The following is a 27296-nucleotide window of genomic DNA, read 5'->3' on the forward strand; positions in this document are numbered from 1 at the left end:
AAGTATAATAACTGCTGTTGCCCAGAAGTAGTATGAGCATAAACAATATTCTGGAATGCCTGCAATAACTGACATGTGACTCGAACATACCTATGACTTCTAAAGGTGATAAAGTCACGGATATCTGATTTGTTGTCTATATTTATAATTGAGGGAAATGCTAAGTTCAGTGAGAGATTTTTTTAAAGTGAGGGCTTCCTGGTGGCTCAGTAGTAAAGAGACCCCTGCAATGTGGGAGACCTGGGTTTGATCCCTGAGTCGGGAAGATCTCCTGGAGAAGGGAATGGCAACCCACTCCAGTACTCTTGCCTGGGAAACCCCAGGGACAGAGGAGCCTGGGGGGCTACAGTCCATGGGGTCACAGAGTCGAACATGACTGAGCAACTAACCCTTTGACTTTTGATATAAGTCACAGACACCTTATTTTTTCATTAAAATTTAATTGTAAAGCTTAATTAATTAAAATTCAATATAAATAAATTCCTTTTCTGGTTCAGTCAGCCAAAGTTGTTGTTTTGTTGCTTACAAAGAGAAGCCTGTAGGATGCAGGGACCTGATGTGATCCAGGCCCCAGGGCGAGTGCTGAGCATGCTAGACTTCTCCACAGAAAACAAGCAAACACAACTGTCAGAGTGGCCCCAAGGGAGTCAAAGGCGTATCCAACATAGTTCAGCCTCAAGTGTTAGGATCTTAGGTGGGAAAGTGTTAATGATGACAGTCCAGGATGCTGGACTCTTAAAAGCCCTGGGCATGTTACAAGCTGGACATGTTACAAATCCTACGTGTGTGGTATAAACCAAGGTATCTAGAGGTCTGAGCACATGGAGATCCCTGCCAGGTGGGAAGGTCAACTACTAATAACTAATAACAGTTCTACCACCTGAGAAGGGAGATAAGATACATGACAGTATAAACACTGCTCCGAGGCCCACAGCAAGTTAACAGATCACTGAAGAATCCCCTTCCTCCATTTCCAAACCCTAATTCAGAATCCTTTCTTCTAGTCAATTGCTGTTGTTGTTGTTTAGTCACTAAGTTGTGTCAGACCTTTTGCGACCCCATGGACTGTAGCCCACCAGTCTCCTCTGCCCATGGGATTCTGCAGGCAAGATTGCCGGAGTGGGTTGCCATTTCCTTCTCCAGGGGATCTTCCTGACCCAGGGATCAAACCTAAGTCTTCTGCATTGGCAGCCAGATTCTTTACCACTGAGCCACCTGGAAAGTCCTCTAGTCAAATTACCTCTCAGATATTTCAACATGAGCTTGTTTTTTGCAGATCTCCTAGGAAATATGATCAAAACATACCACCCCAGGTACTATTCTCTTGTTGCCCTTCCACTCTTCCTTTTGCGGGGAGGGGACTCAAAAGCCCCTCAATACAAGGGAATATCTATCCTTTCAGCACATTTGAAAAAAAAACCCATTTATTTAGAAAATAGAAAACAATGCATTCTCAGATATCTTTAATTTTCCAAAGTTATTTTCTATCCATTGTTACACTTGATCTCGGGAAACATATCACTATCCCTGTTTTACAGATGAGGAAACCGAGGATCAGAGAGGCTGTGACTCGCTTAAGGTCACAGAGCAAGGAAGAACATTCAGGTTTCTTGCCTCTTAGCCCAGTGTCCTTTCCCCTGCCCATAACCCTCGTCTGTACAGATCACAACAGAAAGGGAGGAGGTCTCTGAAAGGGAAGTACAATCATGCAGATCATCCAAAAAAAAAAAACATCAAGACACCCACACCCCAAATTCTGGACAGCAGGTGTCAGTTAGGAAAAGAGAGGCTTGAAAAAGAAAACAGATCACCTCATCCTCTGACCCCAGACAGGCTCTGAGCCCCCAACACAGGACAGAATTCCCTTGGCCAGTGACCAGAACACAGAGGCCTTCCCATTCCTGCCTGGGATTTAGGCTCCTAACAACAGCAACAGCAGGAAAAGGGCTTCATGAACATGAAAATAAACAAACTTTCTATTTTTAGCTGGGCTGCAGCTGTGAGAGCTTCATTATTTGCTCTTTAGCTGCAGCATTCTGAGGGAGGAGAGGCGAGGGGGGAGGGGTGGGGAATGAGGACAACCAGGGACAGTCATGCTGGGAGCCAAATTTTCCACTGCTGAACCTAATTGCACACAGGCTGAAGAAACCCACGTCCAGCCTGGAAGTCTGTGGAGTCTGCAGGTGTGGAAAAACTGGAGAGCGACAACCAGGAAGCCAGCATATGACTGGGCTTTCTCCAGGCATATATAGAAATAAATCATCTTTTGCCTACATGGTTTTTAGAGCTACTAAAAACCATGTCACCGAGTGATCCCATCAGAGGAGTGGAAGATAAGCTAGCAAGAAGAGACCTTGCTGGGTTTCCCAGGTGGCTCAGTGGTAAAGAATCTGCCTGCCAATGCAGGAGATGCGGGTTTGATTCCTGGGTCAGGAAGATTCCCTGGAGAAAGAAACAGCAACCCACTCCAGTATTCTTGCCTGAGAAATCCCACAGATAGAGGAGCCTGGTGAGCTACAGTCCATGGGGACGCAAAAGTGTCAAACACGACTTAGTGACTAAACAAACAGAAACCTTTCTCCCCTTCACTTAGACTCTAGTGGGAACCTGTGTGAATCTCACAGAAACTTGGATCCAGCATCGTCCAGGTTTAAACACACTGGGGTCCAGAATTCCCAATGAACGCACAATGTTTTCTCCTGCCCAGCCCTCGCTGACAACAGCAATATCAGGAGCTTGAGAAAGAACAGTGCTAATGTTGAAGGTGGGGAGTAAAGGGAGCTGTGGGTCCTCTTCTCTGTTTGCCTGGCACAGGATTGGGTGTTATGAGGAGGGAGTTCCAAGCCGCCAGAGAGGAGAGACCTTTCCTTATAAATGTCACAGTGGCTTTAGGAAAAGTATGCACCTATGACTTCAGAAGCACCTCTTTAGCCATGCCGTACCTGAGCCCATGGCATCTTGAATTATGTTCTTTTCCCCTCTTGTCATAGCCCTTTTCTTTTTTTATATGTAATTTTATTTATTTCTTCTTGGCTGCACTGGGTCTTCGTGGCAGACTTTTCTCTAGTTGCAAAGAGCAGGGGCAACTCTGCAGTTGCAGTGCGTAGGCTTCTCATTGCGGTGGTTTGCCTTGTTGTGGAGCACAGGCCCTAGAGTGTGCAGGCTTCAGTAGTTGCAGTTCCCCGGTTCTAGAGCACAGGCTCAATAGTTGTGGCACATGGGTTTGGTTGCTCTGTGGCATGTAGGATCTTCCCAGATCAGGGATCAAACCTGCATTGACAGGTGGACTCTCCACCACTGAGCCACCAGGGAAGCCCCCTCCCCTCCCATAAAAGCATGGCTATCAAATAATAAGATGGTAAGAGGACACAGCAGGACTAAAATGTAAAAGAACTTAACCCCACCATCTCAAAAATAGTCAGTTTCTACCTACCAATAGCATTTATCATTTTACCCAACCCAGGGATATTATATTACTGAGCAAACCAAATTACAAGAAAAAAAGACAGTATCATAATCTATTTGACTGTGAATTTCGACAGCTAACAATGTAAGTCCTGGAATCTTGGGGCTGGAAGAGATCATATGGGCTACTGAACCCTCTCACCAACTATAACAATCCCTTCTACAGTATCTCTGCCAGGTTGTCACCCAGCCTCTGCTCCAATAATGGAGAGGTCTCCAAGGATCAAGACAACCAATTACTTCATTTTAAAGGCAGGAGTTAGAGTGCATAGAGGCCTCCCACCAGGCTGAAGTTGAGTCTCCCAGCCTTTCCATACTCTAATAAATCACAAAAGGTCACCAGATTAACTTTGAGAGCAGTCAGTTCATTGTTAAAAATCTGCAGTGACTCCAACAACTGATATACAAATTCTAATCTCCATCTAAAAAACTGGAAGAGTCTATATCAAAATGTAATATTGGTTATATTTGGTCACCAGGTTTATGGATGATACTTTGTTTTTCTCCTTCATACTTTTGAGTCTTTCCCTACTTTTCAGAGATAGATTAGGAAAGGATAATCAAATAAATAATGTTACTTACAAAAAAGCTCTACAGTGTGCATTCCTTCATGTTGTACCCAATTTAGCTCCCTTTCACTCTTTCTCCATCTTTAAATTCTTCAGCACTGCCTAGATTCTGGCCAACCTACCTCTATCATAAAGGTTTCCTTGACTGCTCCAGCCCTTACTGCCTTTAAATCCAAATTATAAAATTGAGCACTTTATTATAAGCAGTTTTCTACTATCTTTTAATTATATAACTGCTATAATTATATCAGTTATATAATATATATAATTATATCGGTTCTACATTAGATGCAAATTCCTTAAGGACCGTATCATGGTGCCTACCTAGCACAATGCAGAGCTTACTGTAGATTCTCCATCAATATTTGCTAGTGGATGGATGGATGGGTGAAATTCCATTGGGTGTATTTATTAGTGCAGTTGGTTAAAGCATAGTTTGAATAGTTAGAACATAGCCCTAATAAATAAGTTTTGAATGCCATCTAATCCTATACTTTTCAAACTAGGGTGCCCACAACCCTGGAGGAATATGGAAAAGTATGTCAAGTGTATAAGTCAAAAAATATTAAATAATGTCTTCCTGTTGTTGTTGTGTCCAACTCTTTGCTACTCCAAAGACGGCATCACGCCAGGCTTCTGTGTCCTTCACTATTTCCCAGAGTTCGCTCAAATTCACGTCCACAGAGTTGGTGATGTTGTCCAGCCATCTCATCCTCTGCTGCCCTCTTCTCTTTTGGCCTTCAATCTTTCCCAGCATCAGGGTCTCTTCCAATGAGTCAGCTCTTTGTATTAGGCAGCCAAAGTATTAGCGCTTCAGCTTCAGCATCAGTCATGTCTTCCTAGAGCAAAAATACTCCCCTTTGGAAGAATACTCATACTCTGGTGGGAAAGTATGAGAAGCACTTTTGTAGCCCATGTTTTTTTAAGTGCAGGAATTCCCTCTAAGGCTGATATTCAGATACTGTTTGAGTTCATCCATTTAGGCTTCGCTTCTAGATACTTTCAGATACCTGTTTGTTTATACCCCACCGAGAGATGTTCCTGAATGAAGGTATCATTCATCTTGCAGACAACAGGATAGAGACTGCTGGTCTAGGAGCCAGAACACCTTGGTTCTGGCCCAGTTATGCAGCCATTGTGGGCAACCAGCCTCTTGAAGCCCCAGCCTCTCATCTACTCTGCCCTCCTAACAATCGTTGAGTTAAATTAAATAATACATTTGAAATGTCTTTGTAAACTGAAATTTACATGCAAGCTTCAGGTATTATTGTTGTTGTCTTTATCATCCTAGAATCAGTTACTCTGACTGTGTCCCAGGAGACAGGTTTTCTTCCCAAATCTGTCCAGCTGAACTAAGGAGAGTAGCTGCAGAGCTCTGAATTGAGCGCTTTCTAGGTGGAAACCTGACTCGAGTGTAAGCTCCCCCAGACTAGACTCTCATTCATTTTTATATATCTCAGGTTTTGCACAGTATTGGGAGAGAATGAATGCTTAATGAATGCTGAATAAATGTGTTTCTATTATTTGGAATTTCTGCCTTCCATCATTTACTTGATCTCTGACAACATTAAAACTTTTCCAAACCTCAGCCTCCTTAACTATAGATAGGTAGAACAGTACCTCAGAGTACTGAAAATTTAAAAGCAATATACATCAGTTGCCTGGCTCATAGGGAGCAGTAAGTCAAAGGCAGTTAAAACAGAAGGAGAGGGTGAGTGTATTTCTGCAACTTAGCAGATGAAGGCTAAATTATTATTTTATGGTTTTTGTCAGCCCTTCCTTTTACCTGTTATGAAAGAGCCAGCCCAGGGAAAGGAAGTTTGTTTGCAGCAATGTTGTTCTGAGTCACTGAACTAGTTAAGGAAGCAAATTTCAAAGGCACAGTTACTTTGTGGGCCCTCGGGGCAAAAGGAATAAACAATTCTAGTCTTCACAGAAACTTCTTCCAAAATGAATATGCTTGGGAACGGGGAGCTGGGGTTTCCTAGGCATCTCTCTAACAAAGTGACAAGAGATGGTTTACCTCAGCCATGGAAATGCTGTGTAAAACCCCCACGATGGATTCACTCAATAAATTGACCAGTAATTGAGAGCAGGAGACAAGGGGAGCCACAGAGAAAGGCAAAGTGAGAGCTCTGTGGGGCTCTGCTTCCCTAAGACCCTGCCAGACAAATGGAATCCCAAGGCTCTTTGTTTATGTGAGCACTAAGCCAATGATGAATCCTGAGGAAGAACACTCCAGAGATGGCGCTGGGAAAACAGCATTCAAGACACCACCCGGAAGGCTGGGAGGCAGAAACTGAAAATGAAAACTGAGCCCCTGCATGCCCCAGAGGTATAAACAACCGGACTTCCAAGCCAGCACCACCCGCTTGCCAGCCTCACTGCTGGAAGCGGGGGCTCCTTCTCTAGAACTTACAGGAGCACTCGAGAAAGCACAGAGCACATGGAGCAGACAGACCCGGGTGTGAGGGGAGACCTGGGGATTGTCAGAGGAGACATTTAAGAGCTCCCTGAACCTTCCCCAGTGCCAAGGTTTAGAGCTACAGTCATGAAAGTAATATTTTCCCCCCTGGCATCCAAGATACAGCATTGAAGACACTCTGGATGCTGTGTGGAAAAGCGCTCCCCAGAAAAGTATATTGTCACTGCTTTTTTTAGAGGAGCTTTCATAATTAGAGTAATTTATGTCAGAATTAGACAGTTTAGGGAATGGAAATCTAATTGCAAGAGATAAATATAATAGCCGATATGAAAACAGGCTTTCAAAATCTGCTTAGAAATCCAAAGCCAAAATGAAAAAGCAATGCATTTTAAAAAAGGTTACAAGGGGTGGGCTGGAGTGAGGGGTTGGCGGAGGCGGGGCGAGGAAATACTTTCTCAGAATGGTTATAATTTAGCTGGAAAACTCGCTGTTTTTAGGATAACCTGCTAAAACTGAACATGCATGAGACTAAAAATAAAAGAAAGCATCTGCAGCACATACTTGGCTAAGGTAAAAAGAATGAAGTTTTGCTGCCTTTATGAGGCAAAGGCCACGGAGACTAGAATTGAGCATGCCCATGGGCTCAAATCCAGGCCAGGGCTCCTGTCCACAAAGACCCCATGTTCAGGGCCTGTTGGGCCACTCTGAACTCCCGACAACCACGGAGTCAATATCAGCTTCTTCCAGCACTCCTTTAGGGCTCTGTCATTCACAGGTCTGTTCCAAACCCCTCTGGAATCCATTTATGTTGCCAGCCTGTACCACCTCTGGGAGATAATCCACCCCATAAATTCATGACCTGCTGCATAGTGTAGTATTTCCGCCGACTTGTCCTGAACTTGCCTCCATCGTGGTTCCGCAGTGCTGCCGAGTTTCAGGATCTGGTGAACAAGTCTGTGCTCATCTGACCAGCACCATTTATAGGCTGACCATTTCCCCCAACAGCCTGCATCTTGTCAATTACCCTTCTGACTTCCAGTGGGTGCCTTAGGGAATCCAGGCTGCTGATCTGGTACTTTCTGTAGCCCAGGTATGCTTTGAGATCCTTGCCCAAGAGTCGCAGGCACAAATATAGCCCAGGTTAAGGTTAGAGTAAGATAATGTCCTCAGTTTAAAATTTTCCTTCCCTGAAAAATGGACTTCCCTTTTGGCTCAGTTGGTAAAGAATCTGTCTGCAGTGTGGGAGACCTGGGTTCACATCCCTGCGTGGGGAAGATCCCCTGGAGAAGCGAAAGGCTACCCACTCCAGTAAAATTCTGGCCTGGAGAATTCCATGGACTATATAGTCCATGGGGTGATAGTCAGACATGACTAAGCAACTTCACTTTCACTTTCCCTGAAGAACAGGCCCATTTGGGGCAGCACTGTCCTGGGTGCAAACACATTATACTTGACATGGCTTCTGGACTCAGAGAGTTTGCAATCTGAAAGGACAGTGTCTGCAGGCAGCACAAGGTGGGTAGTTTCAGGCCAGTAGTGCAAGTCAACCATCTGATCCAGGGCATCATCAAGAAAGACAGCAAGTGTGGCAGACCTGGCCTTCACAGCAGACTATGGTTCTGTGCTAAATACCACCCCCACCCCACCCCCACCGCCCTCCCACCTTGATTTTCACAACACTCTGAGAGAGGCAACAACTTTCATCCCCAACATACTGATGTGAAACCAGAGCTTAGCAGGTGCTAGAGTTAGCAGAGGGTAGTCACTCAAATCTCCAGTATCTGTTCACAAATCAGCTTAGTTTGGCTTCTTCTTTTTTTTAATTAGATGTTAAGGCTCTGTTCCACTCCATTTAGAGTCCACTTGAAGCTCAACATTCAGAAAACAAAGATCATGGCATCTGGTCCCATCACTTCATGGGAAATAGATGGAAAAACAGTGGAAACAGTGTCAGACTTTATTTTTGGGGGCTCCAAAATCACTGCAGATGCTGATTGCAGCCATGAAATTAAAAGACGCTTACTCCTTGGAAGGAAAGTTATGACCAACCTTGATAGTATATTAAAAAGCAGAGACATTACTTTGCCAACAAAGGTCCGTCTAGTCAAGGCTATGGTTTTTCCCGTGGTCATGTATGGATGTGAGAGTTGGACTGTGAAGAAAGCTGATTGCCGAAGAATTGATGCTTTTGAACTGTGGTGTTGGAGAAGACTCTTGAGAGTCCCTTGGACTGCAAGGGGATCCAACCAGTCCATTCTAAAGGAGATCAATCCTGGGTGTTCATTGGAAGGACTGATGCTAAAGCTGAAACTGCAATACTTTGGCCACCTCATGCGACGAGTTGACTCACTGGAAAAGACTCTGATGCTGGGAAAGTTTGGGGGCAGGAGGAGAAGGGGACGACTGAGAATGAGACGGCTGGATGGCATCACCGACTCTGTGGACATGAGTTTGAGTGAACTCCAGGAGTTGGTGATGGACAGGGAGGCCTGGTGTGCTGTGATTCATGGGGTCGCAAAGAGTCGGACACGACTGAGTGAGTGAACTGAACTGAACTGAACTGAACAGCACCGTGGTGGCTTGTGGCCATCCATGAGGTCATCAGACCTGGGATTTCACTGCCAAGAGAATAAAGGAGTAGGTGGTGCTCTAACCTGCTGTTTTGTAAGGACTGCATCATCCGCCCAGAGTGAGAACATCCTGGTCAGTCGCCCACTCCTTCACTTCTACCATAATTGCATCTTCCTCGTAATGCCAGTCCCTCCACAGACTTGGAAGCCTTGCAAAATACCGTGAGCAAATCTGCCTTCTTGCCTACTGCTTTCTCTGCCACAGAAGAGATGGCAGAGAAAGCAGTCTCACTTACCAAGATATTATAGAGACACAACTTACGGATTCGTGTAAGTGGCTTCAGTCGCATCCGAGTCTATGTGACCCTATGGGCCATAGCCCACCAGACTCCCCTGTCCATGGGATTCTCCAGGCAAGAACACTGGAGTGGATTGCCATGCCCTCCTCTAGGGGATCTTCCTGACACAGGGATTGAACCCACATCTCTTATGTCTCCTGCCCTGGCAGGTGGGTTCTTTACCACTAGCGCCACCTGAGAAGCCCTCCTTATGGTTAGGCCTGGGATTTTCCTTCCACCACTGATAGCCATGACTATAAAGCCCCAGGCCCAAGTCAATTGCCTCAGTTTCTCTTGTTTAGTTGCTTTCTGTCCTCTCCTCTAAAAGCAACCCTAAAAATGGTCATGTAGGCCAGAACAAAAGTATAACATTGTTCCAGCTTTCCAGGAAAGCATCTTCTGAACTCCTTTCTCAATAGACTTCATTCCAGGCCTGAATGTGACCCTTGCTCACATGTGGGATTCCTTCACAGAAGGGGCTTTCCTCCTCTACTTGATGATATAGCAGTAAAAGGATGACTGGAGGGACTGGAAACAGACTCAAATCTGGGTTCCACCACTTATGAGTTACCTGACTCTGCGGTAGTTACTGAACTACTCTGAACCTCAGATCCGTAAAATGAGGATGATACTACATCTCACAACTATGTTGTGAAAGGCTGAGTGATAGGTTATGTGCCAAGCTCCTGGCACACTGCCACATCCTTAGCATGAAAGGGAACCTCCATTCCGAAATCCTCAGGCCAGCACTCAAGGCCTCACTCCACCCCTGTCCCGACCCCATCCCTTGCTCAGGGCTCTGTTAGACTCTGGCTTTCAGCTCAAGAGTGTCAGAGGAACCAGTTCTATTAATACATAGGTAGACAGCTGTAGGCTCAGTGAGGTTACAGAGTGAGTTACCTTGGTTAGCACGTCTAATAAGGGAAGCTCCTCATCCAGACCCTTCTAAGCAATCTCTCCAGCCCAATCGCCCAATCTCTGCTGACCCTACCTGACCACCCATTAGCCCACCTGCTTCTGGAACCCAGCTTCCCCCTCTTCTTGTTCAAATCCAGACTGAGTTTTCTCCATCCGGGTTTCTGGCAAGGAGGTCTTATCTAATTTCCTTCCACTGGAGGAAAACTTTTCTTTCTCTCTCTTTCCTTAATGATCCTTGGCATTTCTGATGGGAGTGCTGGGTTTTCTCTTTGCTCTTTCAACTCAGAGCCATTTGGTTTCTCTGGCGCTCACAGAAACAGATCTCTTATTCCTCCATGGAAACAGCTGGCAGCACTAGTCGTTTTTAACACCCACCCGCAGAGGCCAAAGGACACCAGCACTCAAGCACAGGAGGTGGGAGGCAAGACACGGCTCAGCACCTGGCACCTGGGCACCTGGCAGAAAGAGTCAAAAGGGCAGCATCTCAGGTCCATGACATGGAAGGACCCTTGGACACTCCAGGGCCAGGCTTCCCACACACACAGCACCTGGGAAACACTGAGCTCCCTGCCCTGAGCATCAAAAACTTTGGGTCTGGAGTCCTTCCCACGTGGTGGGCAGCTCTTTCACTTCCTAGCTTCCCAGGTGCTGGATGCCTGACCCACTAGATCCAAATAAAGAGTGGATGCAGGGCAATACTGAGGAGGAGGGGGAGGCAACTCTGAAACCTCTGTGAAGGCATTCCCCCCTCCCTCTCTGCTTCTGACAGCTCCTGCTGGAGCACACCTTCAGCAAGCAGTGCAAAGACTTCTCCAAGGTGTTGCGTGCACCCCACCAAACACACGGGGCTGACCAGGGGAGCCCTGCACTGCCCTCCTTCCCGTGAAGGCTCTAGAGCCTTCACCCAATCTGCCCCATGGGCTCCCTCTCCAACACCTCCCACCCTCTCTCGAGAAGGCTGCTCCATTAGGAAGGGCTGGGCTGTTTTCACTTAAGCCCACTTTCCCTCCCAAAGAGGTCTCTGGGAACTTTGTTGCGTCCCTGAAAGCCACTGAGGGACTGGTTGGTTCCGCAGGCAGGCAGGGGAGCGGCTGTGTCCTGCAGGAGGCGTGTTCCGGGCCGGCCGGGGCACCGACACGTAAGGGCGGGGCGGGGACGGGGGTAGCCGGCGGGAAGCCGGGGCAGGAGGGCGCGTCTGGCCCGTGTGCGCCCAAGTCCAAGGGCACCCGTCCTCCGCGGGCCCGGGCCCGGGGTGGAGAGTGTGGGCCGAGCCCAAGACGCGCGAGGGACAGCGAGTCTGATTCAGGAAGTCGAGCCTCTGACATCAGGGGCAGGACAACCGAGTGGAGTGAAACCTCAAAAATGCGAAGCGTCCGCCCGCGGGAGGGCAGGGGACCCAGAGGGCGTCTTTCTCGCCACCGGCGGCAGGTACGCGCGGCGCGGGGCGGCCGCCGCTGACCCTCGCCTCCGGGCCAGGACCGCGCGGGACCCGCAGGGGCTTCCGAGGAGACACCCGGGGCCTCGGCCGCCTTCGCTGGGGCGGCACCCGGATCCCCGGGCGACGGCGCCTGCAGGAAGCCCTCCGGTGGGACTCAAAGGTGAGCCTCAAGAGTTTGTGTGGTTGTTGTCTGTGTGTGTTTAAATACTTTTTAAGGTGCCTTCCGTTGGCAAGGGGACTTCCCACTCCCTCTTGCCGCTAGAAGGATGAGTCCAACCCCTGAGATCAGTGAAATTTGAAGATCCTTTCCAAACAGCTTCTGGCCCCTCACTTCCAGGGTCCCCCCACCCGCTTTGCAAGGATTCTCATCAGCCTTACATCTGCTTCTGGGCTGAGTCCACATGGGTTCTTAGCCGCGTCTGGGGTGGAGTTCTCAGACTAGTTGACAACAGCTGCCGCCAGGAGCGGCTTGAAAGAGACAGAGGGACATTCAGTTGGCCACGGAAGAAGTCAAGACCTGAGACCCTCCTAAAACCATCCCAGGCTCAGAGGTTTCTAAATTATCCTAGGGGAAGCTGTATTTTCAAGGGGTCTAAGAATCTGGTCACAAGGAAAATACGGCCTGGAGCCAGGGCTGGAATGGGAGCCTTTCTGCTATTTCCTGAGCCTCAGGGGATTTGCTGTGACCCAGACTGCTACCTAACTTCTCTGCCTCTCTCAAGGGTCCCACTCCTACTCCCCTCCCCACCCTTGAAGGTAGAATGGAGGACACAATGAGACCCTAGTGTTTTGAAGAGCTTCACAGGAATACATTATGTAATAGAGTTAAATAAACTATAGACATTAGCTTGTGGGAACACCAGTCTTGCCCTACTGAAAGGGAAACTGAAGCAGATGAGCACAGCATTAATTTCTCAGAGAACAGTGGCAGTCTACTTGCTGCAAGAATTCTGTTGAATGAGGAAGGGTGGTACCCTTGAGTGTCTGAGAAGCACTTTTCTCCCAAAGCTGTTGCATTTAATTCACTCAGCTCAAGTGCGTAAGAACCCAAAGGTAATCAGAAGGGACCCTCATTCTGAAGTCCCCCTGGGTAATGGAAGAGCCTTGATTTATATAGAGCAGGACTTGAAGACAGCACTGATGCTAGGCTGTTCCTAACCTCGGTACAAATGGTTTCTAAGTTCTACCTAGAGAAGTCAGCAGGATGTGACCATCAACCTCCTGACCTGATGTGTCTACCTGTTGCCCAGTGCTGGGCTGGGGAGGCAGATGTATTGAAAAATCTGATCAAGTCTTTCATTTTATCTGAGATTCTGGTTCCCCATGCCCAGTCCAGATATAATTTTAGGAAAGAAATGCATTGAAAACCAAATGTTTCTCCAGCCTTCAAACTTTGTTAATATTTAACCTGTGGAACGGGCTTCCCTGGTGGCTCATGCATGTGTGTGTGCGCGCACTAACTTGCCTCAGTAGTATTTGACTCTCTGCAACCCCATGGACTGTAGCCCGCCAGGCTCCTGGAGTCGGTTGCCATTTCCTACTGCAGGGGATCTTCCTGACCCAGGTATTGAACCTGCATCTCTCATGCCTCCTGCATTAGCCGGTGGGTTCTTTACCACTAGCGCCACCTGGGAAGCCCCTCCCTGGTGGCTCAGTGGTAAAGAATGCGCTTGCCAATGCAGGAGACGTGGGTTCAATACCTGGGTCAGGAAGATCCCCTGGAGAAGGAAATGGCAACCCACCCCCGTCTTCTCACCTGGGAAATCCCATGGACAGGGGAGCCTGGCAGGCTATGGCATAGCCATAGAGAAGTCATCCCTGGGTTGGGAAGATCCTATGGCATAGCCATAGAGAAGTCATCCCTGGGTCGGGAAGATCCTATGGCATAGCCATAGGGGTCGAAAAAGAGTTGGGCATGACTTAGAGACTAAACAACAACAAACCTGTGGAATAGAGAAAGGATGTTTTCCACCCTATCCCCTGAATACTAACCCCAAGAGAATAATGAACATTCAACAAGCTGAGTTACTGATTTCATCAAAGAGAGATGTACATCCATCCCATCCATTCATTCAAAGTTACTGTACTCACTGTGTGTCAGGCCATATGCCAGGGCCTGGGAATCCAAAGATAATGGTACGGTTTTTGACATGCTGCTGCTGCTAAGTCGCTTCAGTCGTACCCAACTCTGTGCGACCCCATAGATGGCAGCCCATGAGGCTCCCCCATCCCTGGGATTCTCCAGGCAAGAACACTGTAGTGGGTTGCCATTGCCTTCTCCATCTGAGGACATGAAATCTAGTAAATGAGACAGAGAAACAAAATATAGTTAGCCCCAGTGGTACAGTGGATAAGAATCCGCCTGACAATGCAGGGAACATGGGTTCAATCTCTGGTCCAGGAAGATTCCATATGCCATAGGGCAGCTAAGCCTATGTGCCACAACCACTGAGCCTGTGCTCTAGGGCGCAAGAGCCCCAACAAGAGAAACCACCACAGCAAGAAGCTGGCACACTGCAACTAGACAGTACCCCCCCACTTGCTGTAACTAGGAAAGTCCTCACACAGCAACAAAGAGCCGGGGCAGCCAAAAATAATAAACAATAAAATTTTTAAAAAAGAATAGTATCCATCATCATAGCCATAGCTATGGAATACTAAAACAATGAAAGGGGGAGTGAATAACTCCCCCAGGGGTTACCTGCAGAAGTGATGGATGAGCAGGTGTTGAAAATGATTAGGCATTCCCAGGAAAAGGGTATTCCAGACAGAGGAAAGAGTATCTGCAAACTCAGCGGTAGGTTGGGGGAACTGCAGGTAATGCAGATTACACTACTATGCAAGGAATGATGAGCTCTTCCCTGTGGCAGTGGGAATTCGTTTTTTAAACAGGGAAAGAGTGTGGTCAGATCTGTGTTTGGAGAGAGAACTAATGGCCAGATGGAAGCCGGGTTGGAGAGATAAGGAACAGAGATAAGGAGAACCTCAGCTAAGAGAATGGCAGAGGGAACTGAGAAAAGGGGCAGGGACTTTTGGTGGTTTAGGAAGTGGAGTCAGAGGTATTTGGAGACCAAGTGAACGTGGCTAAGGAGAAATGAATGGAACAGAGGGTTATAAGGTGTTGAGCTGGGGACGGGAAGATGCATTGTGATGCTTGTAATGGAAACCACATGAACTGGAGGAGGAGTGGACTTGGGAAGCAGAGTTTGGGAGAAAACGATGAGCACCTCAGACACGTTCAAGTTGGATGTACTCAGGAGATGCCTGGGTGGAGATATGTGGGAGGCAGTGGATACACAGGTCTGGAACCCAAGGAGACGTGGAGGTGGCTCTGATACGACTATCTCAGATGCTGTGCAGAAAAGCAGTGTTGAAGGAAACTAAAGAGGACTACAGTGCACTGTCAGTGAGGTCGCTTGACCCTGAAGGGTCTTGGATTGGTCAGTCATGGCCTACAGATCTTATTTTCATGTCACACACTTACTTCCATATGACTCCACGAGACGCACATGGTTTCCCCCAGCTGTCTTGTGGGATGATACCTAAAATGTTGGTGAGAACCCTGGGTTAACGACACACAAGTGGCGAGGATGCATTTAACCAACAAGCAAATCCCCAGGAATCACTCCCTGACGTGAGAAGTGAATAGTTGAATTGTAAGATCTGCAGGAGTTCTCCGCAGAACTCATACCCCAAGTCAAAGCATGGCACCTGTGTGGGAGAATCCTACCTTCATTAAAACAAGAAGGACAACTTTCTCAGATTAATTCTAAACCTCTGTAGAGTGGTCCTTTAGGTCTGGCTGTCAATGCCCAGATCAGGATTTTATGTGACCTGGTACGGAGGAAAAAAACACCTTGAACTTCGAACTAGACAGATATGGGTTCAATTCTTTCCTTGACCACTTACTAGCTGCCCTTGCACAAGTCTTTGAATCTCTCAGCTTCATTTCCTTTACATTTAAAATGGGGATAATTATGTGTCACCAGGGCAATGGTTAGGATCAGAATGAAATTGAAAAAGAAAGTACATTTAATGTGCTATATAAATTGTACAGTTCTATAAAAATGTAAGGGGGTTTTATTAGTATTACTAATCTTTCCCCTTGAAATCACCAAATCAGATGGGCTGTGTAGGTGTAGGATTGGGCAGCATCGTAGGCCCAGACGTGCAGCTTTTTAACTGCATATAATATTTGAAGGCCATAATTACAGCAGTCTCCTTCTGTCAGAACAATGATGGGTATCTGCTTCTCTTTTTACTCCTTACCTAACGTGATCAAAGATCAAAGAAGTGAATGGTCTCCTAAAGCGAATTCAGGTTGTACACTGATCAAGAGCTCCTGGAAGCTCATAGGGCTAAAGCAGCCAGGATTCCACTTACTAAGCCACAGACCAACCCCATTTGCAGCTGAGGCCACCCAAAGGGGACCCTTTTTTTTTCTGTAATCCTCATCAGTGTGCTAGTTGAACCAGCAGTAGCCCTGAATCCAAGCATCTTTCAATGGCTTAGATGTCTCTTTGGTTTTCCTGTCTCCCAGCCAGAGAAGCCTGACATATTCCTAACCTAGTGAAGCTCAAGTTTTATGCCAACATTCAGTTCAGTTCAGTTCAGTCACTCAGTCGTGACTGACTCTTTGCGACCCCTTGAATCATTAGAACTTTCAAATAAACAGACTTCTGATAGGGGCTGGTTGTTGAATGAAGAAAAGGAAGTAACCACAGACTCAGAGACTTCAAATGGAAAAACACTTTAGAGATGAGCCAGCCCCTCCCCCTCACTTCACAGATGAGCAAACTAAGGTTCAGAGAGGGAAGTGTGTTCCCCCACACACTTAATGGGGGAACCAGCATCCAAGCCCTCGAACAGTGAACACTCCCTGGGGTTTCTATCACCTGGACCTTCTGTGCCTCACACACGGGGGCACAGGCAGGCACTCAGAGGCTGGCAGAGGGGAGAAGTGGAAAGATTGTACTTAAAGGCTGCATCCTACCCCCAGTGGCCCCTGGGGGTAACCAGAAGCAACCCCTCCTTTAAGGGGCTTCTCAGGCGGTGCTAGTGGGAAAGAACCCACCTGCCAATGGAGGTTAGACATAAGAGATGCAGGTTCAGTCCCTGGGTCAGGAAGATCCCCTGGAGGAGAGCACAGCTCCCCACTCCAGCATTCTTGCCTGGGTCTCACAGAGTTGGACACTACTGAAGCGACCTGGCATGCGTGTGCGCGTGCACACACACACACACACACGCCGCTCCTCTACGGCAGTCTCTCTACCACACCCAAGCCTTCTGTTCCATTGGTGTCAAGCCTCAAACTGTTCATCAGAATTCCCAGAGATTCCCTCAAGAAGGGATACCATACTGGGCGCCTTAATGAACTAAAATCTGGTTTGTTTGGTTTTGGTTTTTTTCTTAATCTTTTTTTTTTTTTTAATTAGAGGATAACTGCTTTGCAGTGTTGTGTTGGTTTCTGCCATACAACAATGCGAATCAGTCATAAGTCCATCCCCTCCTTCCTGAGCCTCTGTCCCACCCACCCCACCCCACCCTTCTTGGTCCCAGGTTGAGGTCCCTGTGTTACGTAGCAGTTTGTTGCGTCTGTTTTACACGTGACTCCAGTGTTCTTGCCTGGAGAATCCCAGGGACGGGGGAGCCTGGTGGGCTGCCATCTGTGGGGTCACACAGAGTCAGACACTACTGAAGCGACTTAGCAGCAGCAGTGCATATATGTCAGTGTTACTCTCAGTACATCCCACCCTCTTCTTCCCCCACTGTGTCCACAAGTCTGCTCTCTATGCCTGTACCTCTATTCTTGCCCTGCAAACAGGTTCATCAGTACCGTCTTTCTAGATTCCATATATATGCCTTAATGGACGATATTTGTTTTTCTCTTTCTGACTTACTTCACTCTGTATAACAGACTCTAAGTTCATCTGCCTCAATTCAACTGACTCACCTTCATTCCTTTTTATGGCTGAGTAATATTCCATTGATGCTGGGAGGGATTGGGGGCGGGAGGAGACAGGGACAACAGAGAATGAGATGGCTGGATGGCATCACCGACTCGACAGATGTGAGTTTGAGTGAACTCTGGGAGTTGGTGATGGACAGGGAGGCCTGGCGTGCTGTGATTCATGGGGTCGCAAAGAGTCGGACACAACTGAGCGACTGAACTGAACTGAATATTCCATTGTGTATATGTACCACAACTTCATTATCCCTTCCTCTGTTGATGAACATCTAGGTTGCTTCCATGTCCTGGCTATTGTATATAGGGCTACAATAAAACTGGGGTACATATGTCTTTTTGAATTATTAAAACCTATTTATTAGTGTTTCATGAAAGTTGTCGTGAAGACTATTTCCAGACCAGTGGGTCTGGAAATACACATGGGCATTTCATTTTGGGATCATCATTGCACGTCAGAATGATAGTCAACTCACTGTTCAGTGGAAAGGCTGTAAGTGACTCACAGGAACTCACGAGACTCATCACAGGCACGAAGAGACAAAACAGTGGCAGACAGACATCCTCCCTCCCTAAGCGCTGGAAGGAGAGTCTGCCGCACAGCTTTGGATAGACAGTCCCCAAGGCTACCGAGCAGCTCAGGTTTCTGACATGTCCCCCGCATCAGCCCGAGCCATCTGAACAGAGCACCACCTGGGGACGTGCGTGGGAGACCAGGCAAGGGTAGCTGAGCTCCCAAACCAACTCCACCCAAACACAAGATTCCTTTCTGAGGGTAACTCCCAAGGGACTGTGGCAGCGTCCGACCCGAATCCCGGCCCTGGGAAGAGGCTTCCTCCCACGCTTGTAAGCAAACTGCTCCATGGCATTTGTTGCTAAGAAATGAAAGGAAACCTAATCACAGCCATGTTTCTTGATCAGAACTGAAGATTTGTAAGTCATTGCAGATTCTCAACTGTCTTTCTCTTTTTAACAAAGAGCAAGCCTTGCTCTCAACTGTCTATAACTCGTTCCTCTTGGGATGTTTTTCAGTAGATTTTTATTCTTCTTAAATACAACCCTGATTTCAAGCTGGATAAGCTTAAGGAAAGCCCATCCACAACTTTCTTTAGTTTTCCAGGCAAGTTAGAAAAGACAGTTGGCAGGAGAGAGGGGAAAAATGTCATAGCAATAAAGATGTAAAATCGCTCATTCACGTCCAGTTCTTTGTGACCCCATGGACTATACAGTTCATGGAATTCTCCAGGCCAGAATACTGGAGTGGGGAGCCTTTTCCCTTCTCCAGGGAATCTTCCCAACCCAGGGATTGAACTCAGGTGTCCCACATTGCAGGCGGATTTTTTTACCAGCTGAGCCACCAGGGAACCCCTCAGCGATAAGGATCTGTTCTGTTCTGTTCAGTCGCTCAGTCGTGTCTGACTCTTTGCGACCCTGTGGACTGTAGCCTACCAGGCTTCTCCATCCATGGGATTCTCCAGGCAAGAATACTGGAGTGGGTTACCATTTCCTTCTCCACAGCAATAAGGATAGTTGGACGTAATAATATTAATGCTTTTAGTCTTCTATTGTCCTTTTCAGGACAAAAGTTGGGGGTACATAGGTTTAGAGATGGGTGTGGAGGCAAGGGTTTGGGGCGGAGAATTAGACAGGAGAAACTGGGACATTCAGTTAGCTTTAGTGTCATGGGAGCAGAAGGGCATGCAGTGCACATGCTGCGTCTTAACCTAAATGAGAGGTGACTGTGGCCACCTGAAATAAGGAAAGAGGAAAGCTGCACACGAGCCCGGAGCTGCTGAGATCCTGAGGCTGTGTCTTTTCAAAGTTTCTGATCCCAGGTCCCTCTGCAGCTCCACCAAAGGGACAAAGCACCAGCTTTCAAAAGCCCATCTGCTGTGAAGGCTCCGCAGCAGCCCAGGGCCCCAGGGAGCCTCTCAGGCACACTGGCCCAAACCCCTCACAGTGACTTTCCCAGCCATCAGGGATGGGGAGTAAACACACGTCCACACAACTTTTCTCGCTCACACAGATCTGCAGTGTGCACGCTAGGCTCTCCATAGCTATTGGTTGAATCGTGGTGCTAAGACTTTGAGGCACACAAAAGTGACAGCCGCTGCTCCCTCCCACCACCCCCACCAGGCTGCTCTACCAGCACATCAAGCATATCATGGTTGTTTATGTTCTGCTGGGGAGAAGCAGTGGGGCTGGCAGAGAACACACCACTGTCAGGGCCAGCCCTGTAGATGCACCCATCTGTCAGGCTTCTTTCTGATTCTCGACTGATGGCTCCCACCTTCCCCTCCCTCACTCCACCTTCCAGTCCTGACCTGAAACATCCCCTCCTGCCCAAGGCCCACAGTCTGCCGAGCAGCAGTTGCCAGCGCAGTGACGGCCATGGCCTAGATGAAAACCTCCAGACTCATTACGTGGGTGACCCACCCTATCCCATAATGAGACCTCCCAGGGAGAGGGGAGTACATGGGCACAGCGTACCACCCAGACGTGACCTGCTTGCTCAGAGTGCTCCTGGTTTCCAGAAGAGAAACTCAGACCCTTCCCTGCAGGATGTTTGGCCCAATGCCTTCTCTGGCTCAAGAGAAAAGCAATGATGTGCCTGGTGCCTTAGGATACTTGCTGCTTTCCAACTACTGTGTTCGTGCAGTTTTGCATGGAGATATTATTGACCCCTCTGAGGAAAGAGCTGATTTTTACTGTGTTTTCAGTGGATAGATGGCACAGGTTTCCACAGAGAGGTATGGAAAGAATATCTCATGCTCAGGTAAAAATACTGCATTTTCCCCACCCTGTCTGGGACACGAGGAAGGGACTTAGTCACAGGGCATGTGACACACGGGGAGAAGGTCTGATGCTCCTGACTGACATTTTCCAGGAATAAGTCTTCAGATGTTTTTAAAAAATAAATTATTCTTTCAAGAAGGAATACTTCAACCACTGAGGTATGTGGTCATTCAGTATTTGGTACTGAAGGGAATGAATACATACACACCAAAAAGATAATCAAATCAACAATGTTATACTTCTTAAACCTTAATAATGGAAACTATACCATTGTTTTCCATTTATCATCTATCAGCTTTCAAGAAATTTTGTATTATCTCCTCCCATTATTTTTATGGAAGTTAAATTCACATGACAGAAAATTAATCATTTTAATGTGAACAATTTGGTGGCATTTAGTACATTCACAAAAGGGATTGACTGAAAGTTTTAGTTGCTCAGTCGTGTTTGACTCTTGTGATTCCATGGACTGTAGCCCGGCAGGCTCCTCTGCCCATGGAATTTTCCTGGCAAGAATACTGGAGTGGGTAGCCATTTCCTTCTCCAGGGGATCTTCCTGACCCAGGGATTGAACCTGGGGCTCCTGAATTGCTGGAGGATTCTTTACCATCTGAGCTACAAGGGAAGCCCATAATACATTCACCATGTATTAATAGCATCACCACCTCTAGTTCCAAAATATTTTTGTCATTGAAAAATAAAGCCCCAGGCCCATTAAGCAGTTACCCCTTATTGCTCCCTTTTCTCAGCTCCTGGCAATCTGCATTTATGGATTTATCTATTCTGATATTTCTTATAAATGTATGCCCTTTTGTGTCTGGCTTCTTTCATTTAGCTTAATGTTTTCAAGGTTCATTCACGTTTTAGCCTTTACTAGTGCTTCGTGCCGGAGAAGGCAATGGCAAGCCACTCCAGTACTCTTGCCTGGAAAATCCCATGGATGGAGGAGCCTGGTAGGCTGCAGTCCATGGGGTCGCTAAGGGTCGGACACAACTGAGCAACTTCACTTTCACTTTTCACTTTCACACATTGGAGAAGGAAATGGCAACCCACTCCAATGTTCTTGCCTGGAGAATTCCAGGGATGGGGGAGCCTGGTGGGCTTCCGTCTATGGGGTCACACAGAGTCGGACACGACTGAAGTGACTTAGCAGCAGCAGCTGCGGTGCTTCATGCTCTTTGTGGCTGAATAATTATTCATTCTGTGTGTTTACTGTAATTTGTTTAACTGTTCATCTGTTGATAGACACTTGGGTTGTTTCTACCTTTTGGCTATTGTGAATAGTGCTGTTATGAACGTGTAAGTACAAGGATTTGGTTGAGTACCTATTTTCAATTGTTCTGGGTAGATACCTAGGAGTAGGATTTCTAGATCATAGGGTAACTTTATGTGTAACTTTTTGAGGAACCATCAAACTGTTTTCTCCAACATTTTAATCAGCAGATATAAATTCACTTCCTTTCTTGAGGATAAGAGGCATATGAAGTGGCATGCTTTCCCACACCTGGTCCCTTATTTATTGCCGTTGATGTTATGCTTTAAGGAAAAATATTAAACTCTGCTTTTTCTTGTCCTAGAGATGCAGAGTTATTTGGATGCTTGAGATAGAAAATATCTGGGGGACTTCCCTGGTGGTGCAGTGAATAAGAATCCACCTGCCAATGCAGGAGACATAGGTTCGATTCCGAGTCCAGGAAAATTCCACATGCCGCAGAGCTACTAAGCCTGTGCACCACAACTACTGAGCCCGTGCTCTAGCACCCATGAGCCGCAACTACTGAGCCACACACCACCACTGTAGAAGTCTGTACACTCTAGGGCCCATGAGCCACGACTACTGAGCCACACGCCACCACTGTAGAAGTCTGTACACTCTAGGGCCCATGAGCCGCGACTACTGAGCCACACGCCACCACTGTAGAAGTCTGTACACTCTAGGGCCCATGAGCCACGACTACTGAGCCACACGCCACCACTGTAGAAGTCTGTACACTCTAGGGCCCATGAGCCGCGACTACTGAGCCACACGCCACCACTGTAGAAGTCTGTACACTCTAGGGCCCATGAGCCGCGACTACTGAGCCACACGCCACAACTACTGAAGCCCATGCGCCTAGAGCCTGTGCTCTGCAACAAGAGAAACTGCTGCAGTGAGAAGCCTATGCGCCACAACTAGAGGGTAGCCCCCAACAAGAGAAAGCCCGCGTGCAGCAATGAAAACCCAGCACAGTCAAAAAATAAATGAATTATATAAAAAAAGAAAAGATTTGGGTCAACTACACATCCTTCCTGGTGCAGTTAAGTAGTAAGCAATATGTAACACCAGCCGCATTTCTGGAGGACTGTTTATGTGCCAGGCATTGCATTAAGAAAGTCATATCCTTGCTCTCACTTAAGCCTCATGTTCAACCATAATACCTATTTGACATAGAAGGAAAACTGAGGTCTCTACTAAGAGTTAAGTTCTCTTCCTCTGGCTCCAGAGTGTTATTGATAAGCCTCTCCTACAAAGAAACTGCAACTGCCACCAATGATGAATCTGAAGCTGTTCTGTTACGGTCCACTTTGGCAGATGGATAAAGACACAGTTATAATACAGTGTGACCAGTGCTATGACAGGTGTGACAACAGGGAGGAAGTACACTTTGCCCAGCTCTTAGGTGACAGACTTACCAAAGGAGACAAAGATCTAAGTTCCTCTTATTATTGCATTCATAAGTAAATGAGCTTTTGTGCCACTTGGTGAGGCTGGACTCCCCCCCATCCTCCTTTGGCACCACCAGTCCATCATTCCTTGTGCACAGTGTCTGGCACACAGTAGCTGCTCATTAAACACAGGTTAATAAACACATGCGCTTCTGCAGATGGAACTTCCAGGGCCTGTCACGCTGCTGCAGGACTGCAGTGCCTGAGACTCAACTCATTTGCTTTCTTGAAACAGCTGTGGGGGCTTCCCTGGTTGCTCAATGGTAAAGAATCCACCTGTCCATGCAGAAGACATGGGTTCCATCCCCAGTATGGAAAGATTCCACATTCTGCAGAGCAACACAATTGCTGAGCCTGTGCTCCGTGACATGAGAAGCCACCCCCACAAGAAGTCCCCACACCACAACCAGAGAGTAGCCCCGACTTGACACAACTAGAGAACAGGCTGGGCAGCAACAAAGACCCAGCACAGCCAAAAATAAATAATAAGCAGCTGTGGCCCAGGTATGAGGGAAAGGAGATGAGGAGAGGCCTAGTGCAGCTTTCTTTGTTCTCTCAGTCTGAAAACATGAGGAGCCAAGAGAAGGCGGGAGCAGGGTGGGCAGGGGGCAAGGCTGTGAAGACATCTCCCCTTGCCCAGGTGAGGGGTCTGTAGAGGTGCCTGGGATCCTGGAGCAGACATGGAATGAACTGCTAAACCACTTTCTGAAACTCTTTAAGTTCTCCGCTTCATCTCAGGGATGAGTTGTTGCATCAAGACTTCCAAACTCATGGCTAGCCCCTATCTGAGGCAGTTCACCTCGGCCTGCAGGGACAAGCCGCAGCAGCCTGGTGGAAAGATCTCGACTCCCCCCAGTGGATCATTCCTGCTCCTCTTTCCCAGGGGTTTTTGGTGAGATTTGGCCCCCACTTACCTTCCCTGGTTCACATTCAGCCCCTCTCTTACAAAAGGAGAGTTGTAAAAACTCTTGGGAGCCCTGCTGGCCTTGCTTTAGAAGGCAGAAGCTGTCCCACCCCGGCTCTGGTTGCATTTTATTTATTTATTTACGTTGGGCCGCGCTGGGTCTTCGTTGGTGTACGGGCTTTCTCTTGTTGTGGTGAGAACGGGCTGTTCTCATTGCAGTGCGCACACTTCTCATTGCTGTGGCTGTTCTCATTGCAGTGCGCAGACTTCTCATTGCTGTGGCTGTTCTTCATTGCAGTGCGCACACTTCTCATTGCCGTGGCTGTTCTCATTGCAGTGCGCACACTTCTCATTGCTGTGGCTGTTCTCATTGCAGTGCGCAGACTTCTCATTGCTGTGGCTTCTTTTGTTGTGGAGCCTGGGCTCCAGGTGCACAGGCTTCAGTGGTTGCAGCTCATAGGCTCTAGAGCACGGGCTCAGTAATTGTGCTGCATGGGCTTAGTTGCCCCGGACCAGATCTTCCCAGACTAGGGATTGATCCTGTGTCCCCTCCACTGGCAGGCAGATTTCTTAACCACTGGGCCACCAGGAAGTCCCTCTGGCTTCATTTTTTCTCATACACATTTCTTTAAAGTCTTTATGTGTGTCAAACACTGTCCTGGAGGCTGTGGGGGAATTTAAAAACCAAAACCAGGCACAGGTCCCACTGCAGGGACCTTCTGCCTTTTCCTAAGAAGCTGCCCAGCCCGGCCCCAATCATGCCTCCTCATCTAGAGGTGGAAGAAACAGCCTCCCACACCACCCCACACCACCCCCGGGAATTAGAGCCTGTCCTGGGATCTCTGCTTGCTTGCAGGTGCCACCATTTCTTTGCCCACCACCCAGGCTCTGGACTGTGCCACTCACGGCATCTCCAACACCTGCTTCACCCCTGCTTGGCTGGCTCTTCAGGCTCAACTTACCTAAGGTCTTCTTGTTCTGCACAGGCTCAACTTACCTAAGTCCTAAGGGCTGCTACTCTGGGTTCCTACCCCAACTGTGAAAGCAAGGTCTTCTTGTTCTGCACAGGCCCCAGTCCTGGTCCCCCTCACTGCTGTAGCCCTGCCCTGTTAGAGCACCTTGACCTGGCCCTGCAGAGGCCACTGCAAAGCTCGTGGAGATATGATGGTTCAGGTTCCCAGGGACAACTGTGGGCACCCTGATCTGGAGGAGGTAACATACAGCCTCACACAGACACTCTCAGCTCTCCCATCCCATAACCGTTCAGTTGGTTCATTAACCAATCGACAAGCATTTATTGAGCATCTACTATGTACCAACGCTGAACTAGGCATGGTGGATTCCTAGAGGAAAAAGCTCTCAAATAGGCTACATCAAATGGAAAAGTGGATATGAACAGCATCGGTACCACAAGAATACAATAGGAAGACTACATAAGTATCCACAGTATCTTACATGCATTGTCAAGGGGCTAGGTAGGAGAGAGGGACAGAAATGTTCAATTGTGATGATCTCTATGTAACCGTGATTCCAGAAAAAGTCCCCAGGTCACTAAACTCTCCTTTCTCTTGCCCTGTCTGCTGAGGGCTGTTCAGTACACATAAGTCAGAGTTTGCTTTATAGTTTTATAGGCCAGAGCATTCCTCATGGGCTCTGCCCAGGACACCCAAAGGCATCTTGCCACACTACACATGGGAGTCATCAATCACTGTGGTCCCTTCTGCATCCTTGAATTCCCCACTGCTGGATTAGAGCAGGGGTCACAAGCTCAACACCCATGGGGCCTGACAGATAAAATGAACATTTATGGAATGTGGGCCAGGCGCTGCTGTAACCACATGACAAAGATGATTCAACTCATCTGATTTCCATAACAATTCAATGGCAGAGGGTCTGTCCTATACTTTTATAGCTGAGGGACAGAGGGGTAGAGGGACTTTCCTAGGTCGGACAGCTAGTGAATGCAGGAGGGCAAGCAGTCTGACCCAAGCTGGTCCACCTGAGAGAGTAACGCAGGTAGTGTGGGAATCCCTACAGGACTCGCTGGAAGCTGTGTCTCAACTGACCTCGCTTCACTGATAACATCTACCTCACAGGCTTCCAGCTTGCAGCCTGTGATCTCAGGTTGCCCTTCTTACACAAAAAACTCATTTGGTTTCCACCAACCTTGGCCTAAATGTTAATAGTACTGTTACACGGGTAGGCTAACTGAGTGTGTGTGTGTGTGTGTGTGTGTGTGTGTGAGAGAGAGAGAGAAAGTTGTTGTTGTTTAACTGCTCAGTTATGTCTGACTCTTCAACCCCATGGGCTGTAGCCTGCCGGGCTCCTCTGTCCATGGGATTTCCCAGCAAGAATACTGGAGTGGGTTGCCATTTGGAGCAATCTCTTTGATCTTGGGACAGCTGGAACTGACTTTGGTTACCCTCATGGCCCCAGATTGGAATTTGGGATTATCAACACATTCAAGGATATACAAAGAAATAAAGCATGTTTGGAGTTGAGAGGGAAGGAGGCAGAAAACTGACTAGCCACTCAGATTTTCTCACGCAATAATCTGCTTTCATGGTTAAACATGAAAAACAACCCCTGGGCAGGTCCTTGGCCCAGTGCATCATCTTGTTACCCCTGCTCTGTTCTTGGACATTCAAGTCAGAATAAGGAAGGAGGTAAGGAGGGAGAGCAAGTCTCCCAGTAGCATCTCTTCTCCTCAGGTCACAGCCTTAGGAACCCTCACCTTGGGCCACGCTGTTGCCTGGAATGCCATGGATTAGAGCAGCTGGCTGGGAGAGTGAGCTGTTTGTTGCCATGGTAACAATGGCAGGTTCACACTCTCCAGATCTGGGCCCACTGCCTGGGCCACCTTGATTGGCTTCTTTCTCTGAGCCAGCTGTGCTTTCTTGAACAGGCTGGAATCCCTTCATTCTCATCCTCACGGCATTTAATCATCCCATTCTCCCGGCAGGTGCCATTTCAAATCCCACCCTCCTCGAAGCCTTGCCTAGATTCCCTCACTGGAATGAACAGCTTCCTTCGTGCTGCTCCATAACCATTTGCTTGCATTTCCCTTGGGACATTTAACTAGTCATGCTTCACTGTTCCCCTGTGCTCATCCATTTCCCAAGCAAAAAAATAAATCCCTTGATTCACAGTCTGTGTCTTTAGTTTGGAATCCCTTACCCAGGAGGTTGGCAGCAAGTTTCAC

At 47.7% G+C, this 27296-nt stretch overlaps 1 protein-coding gene across 2 annotated transcripts in view; it reads left to right on the forward strand.

Annotated features, from left to right (window-relative positions):
• Positions 1-11431: 11431 nt before the first annotated feature.
• KIAA0040 (KIAA0040 ortholog) overlaps positions 11432-27296 on the forward strand; it is a 41720-nt gene continuing 25855 nt past the window's right edge. For both annotated transcript variants that reach the window (XM_088845317.1, XM_088845316.1), the window contains exon 1: positions 11432-11883. The gene's annotated coding sequence lies outside the window, so the exon portion shown is untranslated. The remainder of the gene's footprint in view (positions 11884-27296) is intronic.

Source organism: Moschus berezovskii, chromosome 17 (assembly GCF_049115385.1).
Source record: "Moschus berezovskii isolate FMDL1 chromosome 17, NW_MosBer_1.0, whole genome shotgun sequence".
Lineage (NCBI taxonomy): Eukaryota > Metazoa > Chordata > Mammalia > Artiodactyla > Moschidae > Moschus > Moschus berezovskii.